This window comes from Microtus ochrogaster, chromosome 17 (genome assembly GCF_000317375.1).
Source record: "Microtus ochrogaster isolate Prairie Vole_2 chromosome 17, MicOch1.0, whole genome shotgun sequence".
NCBI classification, from domain to species: Eukaryota; Metazoa; Chordata; class Mammalia; order Rodentia; family Cricetidae; genus Microtus; species Microtus ochrogaster.
This window is the reverse complement of record NC_022019.1, coordinates 1479932-1486280: the sequence shown is the minus strand read 5'-3', so window position 1 is coordinate 1486280 and position 6349 is coordinate 1479932. Positions and strand designations below refer to the sequence as shown.

The window sequence follows — 6349 nt, the reverse complement described above, 5'->3', positions numbered from 1 at the left end:
GCTCCAAAGCTACAGAGAAACCCTGTCTCGAAAAACCAAAAAAAAAAAAAAAGAAAAAAAAAACCAAATCACCGAGTAAATGCAAAGAATCCAACCCGTGTCCTCTGCAACAAGCGCTCTTGCCGCTCAGCCATCTGTCCAGTCCTTAGGTAAATATTTTTTAACATTTGTGTGTGTGTGTGTGTGTGTGCTCATACTTGCATGAATGCACATGTCATGGTACGTGTGTGGAGGTCAGAAGACAGCTTGGGGGATCAAGTCTCCACTTCCCACAGTGCATTCTGGGTATCAATGGACCATCAGGCTCGACAGCGGGGCCTTTACCAACTGAGCTACCTCTCTGGTTCCATTTATTTACTCGTTCACTTGAGATTTTTTTAAAATTGTTATTATTGAGCTCTCTGCCCTTCCTCCCCTTCAACCGTCTCCCATGGCCCCCATGCTCCCAATTTACTCAGAAGATCTTGTCTTTTTCTACTTCCCATGTAGATTAGATCCATGTATGTCACTTGAGGTATTTTTATTTCATTTATTTATGTATCTAGTGTGTTTGTGTGTGCCACAAGACATATGTAGGACAGAGGACAACGTACTGGAGTCAGCTCTCTCTCTCTACCATGTGGCACCCAGGAAGTGAACTCAGACCACCAGGCTTGGCAGGAAACCCCTTTTCCAGCTGGGCCATCTCAGTGTTCCTACTGACTTACTTTTGAAAAAGGGTATCATGTAGTCCAGGTTGGGCTCAGACTTACTATGTGACTGGGGCTGGTCTTGAACTCCTGCTCCTTCTACCTCCACCTCTAGAGTGGTGGGGCCATAGCTGAGCCCCACCATGCTCAGTTTATATGGTGCTGGAGCCTGAGCCCTACACCCTTATGAACACTAGACGCACACTTTACCAAACTGAAATACATCTATAGCTTCCTTCCCATTTTGGGGGGACCTTGTCTCTCACTGAACATGGAACTAGATGATCTGGCTAGACCGGCCAACCGGTCCCCAGTGTTCTTCATGTCTTGACTTCCCCCAACTGTGTTGACAAGCTTGTGATATCAGGCCTTGGTCCTTCACATGGGTGCTGGGGTTAGAACTTGGGTCTCCCTGCTTGCTGGGGAACCTGTGACTGGCTGAGCCATCTCTCTGGCCCTGCGTTTAGACTTTAGAAAGCACTTTTGCCCTTATTATTTGATCTTCTCAACTGCACAGTCCAAGTAGACAGGACTGGCCTGTGTTCTGCGGTAAAGACGCACCTTGATGCAAGGCCTAATGGAGTCTGCCTTCTGTGTCTTGGTTTCCTTTCCCTGGAGATGGGGGAAGTGAGACCTGTGAACATTAAGAGCTTGAGGAAGAAGCTAAAGATGGACTAGATTGGGGGTTGGGATGGTTTTTACCTCCGTTGGAGACAGGAATATGGTTATTAAACAGGAAGTGGTATGTCTTAGTTTTTCTCTTAGTTGATGTTGTGTTCCCCACACCCCGGCACAGAACAGCAGTGAAACAAAAGCCTATGTAAGACCAAGGCCACTGTGCTGCTATTAATTTAACTTTGTCTATAGTGTTTGTTGGTTTGAGAAAACTCAGTTCTAGTCATTGGCAGGGTAATAAAAGTTGCCTATGGTGTATTTTTACTTTTCTGCTGCTGGGCCACCTTGGACTCTTTTATCTCCTATGGGTTTCTCTGCATCATTGTCAGCCTCTCCCAGGCACCCCTGCTGCACTGTCTCCTGAGTGTCTATCACAGGGCTCATGGTGTTGTGTACTGCTCTGGCTTCCTGGCCCTTTTCTTGCTATTATACAGATGGAGAGAGGCAAGGGAGCACTTTCCTAACATGACGTCATGCTTTAGAGTCAGACCAGTGCTGCTCACCACACCCCAGCGGCTGGTCTGGGACTTTACTAGCTGGCAATGAGGCAGAACAATTTTATGCATGTTCTGTGTATTCATATGTATCTATGTTTATGTGGAAGGCATGTGGAAGATGGATGACAAACAGGTTTTTGTTTGTTTGTTTTTGTTTTGTTTTGTTTTTTCGAGACAGGGTTTCTCTGTGTAGCCCTGACTGTCCTGGAACTCACTCTGTAGACCAGGCTGTCTCTGAACTCACAAACATCCTTCTGTCTCTGCATCACCACCCACCACGACCTGGCCACTTTATTGTTTGGTTTTTTGTTTTATTTTGTTTGTTTTAATGTGAGTTCTGGGGATTGAGCTCAGGTTCTCAAAACACCAATCGAGCTTCTTCTCCGGCCCTACAGCTTGGTTATTTTGCTGTCGCTTTGGTTCATTCGTTTTAATGTGAGTTCTGGGGATTGAGCTTCTTCTCCGGCCCTACAGCTTGGTTATTTTGCTGTCGCTTTGGTTCATTCGTTTGTTAGTTTGTTTCAGACAGAACAGGCAGAATCTTGTGTGTAGAGCAGACTGGCCTGGAGCTCGCAGTAATTCAGAGCCTTTGCCTCCTCAGTGCTAGAACAGGCATGCATGCTTAGCATGGCAGTTTGTTAATACCCAAAATTAATTGCATTTATATCTGGATATTATGTTACAGACATTTTCATATAGTTATTGTTTGATTTGGTTTTGTTTTTTTTTTTTGGTAGAAGGTTTCAGTATATAGTCCAGGTTGACCTGGAACTCCTGGCAGTTCTCACAGATGTCACTGTACTGAGATGACAGCGGCTTGCACTCTGGTAGCATCTCATTATCCAAAGTTCCTTTTGATTTCCTGGGCAGTATCTGGTGTTAAAAAAAAATAGGGCTTTGTTTTTGTTATAAACATTTAAAACTACATCCAGAGTGACGGCTAGGTGGGTCAAAGATCTTGCTGCAAAAGCCTCATGCCTAGAGTTCCATCCCTGGAACCTACACACACATACATACAAAGCCTTCTGCTGCTTAACAACCGAAACAAACAAGGATACTACCTCCTCAGCAAGGTGAGAAAGGCTCATCCTAAATGTGGGCAGCACCACTGGACAGGCTGGGGCTCTGGACTGAACGTAAGGAAGATGCTAAGTGCTGTCATTTACCTCTGTTTCCTGACTGTGGACACCATATGACCAGCTGCCTCGCTAATGCCTCTGCACCTTCTCCGTTTCAAACTGTGAGCAACAGAAACCCTTCTTTTTTTTTTTTTTCTTAAGAAAGCTTTAGATTTTTTTTAAAGATTTATTTATTATGTATACAGCATTCTGCCTCCATGTATGCCCACATGCCAGAAGAGGGCACCAAATCTCATTACAGATGGTTGTGAGCCACCATATGGTTGCTGGGAATTGAACTCAGGACCTTTGGAAGAGCAGCTACTGCTCTTAACCGCTGAGCCATCTCTCCAGCCCCCGAAAGCTTTAGATTTTTAAATTCTATCTCATATTTATGAATTTTGCTGCATCTATGTCTAGGTGTCATGTGTGCCTGGTGCCCTTGTAGGTCAGAAGAGGGAGTCAGAGCCCCTGCACCTGTAGTTATAACAGGTTGTGAGTTGCCATGTGGGTGCTGGGATTGAAATCGGGTCCTCTATAATAGCAGCAAGAGCTCTTAACCACTAAGCCATCTCTCCAGCCCCACAAAATAAGCCCTGCATTTCTTAAGTTTTTTTTTTTTGTGAAGTATTTTGATCCCAGCAAAGAGAAAGTGACTGATATAGCCCACTAGGCCTGGTACCAATGTCGCCCAGAGTGGCCTTGAACTGCTAGCAATCTCCTGTCTTGGTCCCCAGATTCGGGGGTTACAGATGTGTGCCACCATGCTTGGCTTATTTTTAAGTGTGTGTGTGTGGGCATCCATGGTAGATATGTGAAGGTCAGAGGACCACTTCTGGGGATCAGTTTCCTCCTCCTATTAGCTGGGTTCTGGGGATTGAACTCGGGGTGTCAGGCTTGATGTTAGGCACCTTTATCTACTGAGGCATCTCACGGGCACGATTTTGACATTTTGACACTTAAACTTCACGTGCAGGTCATACACATATATTTTACAAGAAGTTTGTTTTCTATAGTTTAAGTTTTTTTTTTTTTCTCAAGACAGGGTCTCTGTAGTTTTGGAGCCTGTCCTGGAACTCTCTTTGGTAGACCAGGCTGGCCCTGAACACACAGAGATGTCCCTGCCTCTGCTTCCTGAGTGCTGGGATTAAAGGCATGTGCCACCACCGCCTGGTTTGAGTAAGGTTTAAAAAAATGTTTTATGTGTAGGGGTGTTTTGCCTGCACATATGTGCACCAGGTATGGTGCCCAAAGAGGGCATCAGAGTCCCTGGGACTGAAGTGACACATGGTTTGAGCCACCATGTGGGTGCTGAGTCCCTGGGAAGAGCAACCAGCACTTCTTAGTGCTGTGCCATCTTTCCACTCCCGAGAGTCAGGGTCTTACACACTGGACAAGCTGGTCTTGAACACATGGAAGCCTCCTGCCTGAGACTCCCAACAAGCATTCCCAAGAGTAGTTTTATATTAAGTGGCTAGCACAAATGTTTATAATGTGCGTGTGTGTGTGTGTGTTACATGACTTTACCTGCACTGTGTACATGAAGACACCTGCAGAGGCCAGAAGAGGTTGTCAGCTCTCCAGGAACCGGGATTAGACGTGGTAACAGGGTGAGCACCTGATGAGGGTGCTCAGAACAGAATTCAGGTCCCCTGCAAGAATAGGTGGGTGATCTTCACTGCAGAACCATCTCTCCAGCCCCTGCTTTCTTAAAGGGCTTGGTAAAACCAGTTTCCTGATTTGGGTGCTAGGATTTGAACCCAGGACTTTTCACATACTGACTTGTACTCAATCCGTGGGCTAACCTCCAGAAGGCTCCCAACCACCTGTAACTTCAGATCCAGAGAAGCTGATACCTTCCTCTGTTTACTTCAGGAACCCACCCACGGCACACACAGACCTGGAGGCGGGAGCAGATGCAAGGCCATGGAAGGGTGCTGCTTATGACTTGCTCTCCGGGCTTGCTCGGCCTGCTTTCTTGTAGAACCTAGGACCACCCCCCAGGGATGGCACCACCCAAATAGATTGTGCCCTCCCATATTACTAATCAAGAAAATGCTGTATACAGGCATGCCTATGGCCTGATATTATGGAGGCATTTTCTCAGTTGAGGCTCTCTCCTCTCAGGTGACTTTAGCTTGTGTCAAGTTATTATAAAACTAGCCAGCACACTGTCCAATGTGGTTAAAATTATTCAATGGAAACAATTTTAAAGATTATTAAAAATTAGTTTATTGATTCTCTGACTTGAATATAAGTATTGGAAATCTGGGATTTTTTTTTAAATTGACAAGCCTATAGGTTGCTGTAGACTAGTATTTCAACCTCAAAGTTTATGTACTTTCTGGTAGGTACTTCTGTCATAATTTCATGTAAAATATAATTTCTGGTAAATTTAAATTTTCTTTATGTTTATGGTATTTTGCCTGCATGTGTCTGTACATCATGTGCATTCAGTGTCTATGAAGGCCAAAAGAGGGCGTCTAGTTCCTTGGGATTAGACAGTTGTGAACCAACCACTGTGTGGTGCTGGGAATTGAACTGAGTTCCCCCAGAAGAGCAGTCCAGGCTGATCTCAAATTTGTGTTGTTGTTATTGAGAGTGACCTTGAACGTTATTATTTATTTATTTTTTATTGTTGATAGGTTTTCTCTGTGAAACAGGCCTGGCTGCCCTGGAATTCACTCTGTAGACCAGGTTGGCCTCGAACTCACAGAGATCCGCCTGCCTCTGCTTCTCTAGCGCTGGGATTAATGGCGTGTGCCACCATCGCCCTGCGACCTTTAACTTCTCATCCACCTGCAGCCACATCCCAGATTCTGGGATTACAGATGTGAAGCAACCGCCCAAATTTTTTTACAAATTTGAACTTTGAAATAAACCCATATAAGCTAGTGGCAGAACCAAGATAAGGACCCAGGTATTTTGGATATCTCAGTGTCAAGCACGTTTCGACTTCTGGACCACCCGGGAGCGCTAATAAACTTGTCACTCTAACCTTGCTCTAGGGTTAAGGTCCTTGCCCTCGGTCACACTCCCCCCCTTCTCCACCACTTGGGGGCTCGCAGGCGCTCCTCCCGGCACCATCCACCTCTCTCCGCAGGGCTCGCGGCCGCCGGCAGGGGGCGCCGGCGCACGCAGGCTCCGCGGCCCCGCCCCCGGGCAACCGTCGATTGGGCCGGCCCGTGATGTCACGCCGGTTTAGCCAAACAAATGGGTTTCGGGGCGAGCGTTGGGCTCCGCTGCGCTGCGCTGAGCTCCCGGTCCGCCTCAGTCTCGGGGAGCGAGTCAGGCCTGCCGCCGCCGCATCGGGCTGCCGCAGCCCCGGGCCAGGCCCCGGCCGGGCAGAAGCACAGGTGGGCCTGGCGGG

General features: G+C 46.8%; 1 long non-coding RNA gene across 1 annotated transcript in view; it reads left to right on the top strand.

The window, feature by feature from the left end:
* Positions 1-6206: 6206 nt before the first annotated feature.
* The window catches only part of LOC113457005, a 56767-nt gene continuing 56624 nt past the window's right edge, over positions 6207-6349 (top strand). The window contains exon 1 of the long non-coding RNA XR_003377667.1: positions 6207-6335. This is a non-coding gene — a long non-coding RNA (uncharacterized LOC113457005). The remainder of the gene's footprint in view (positions 6336-6349) is intronic.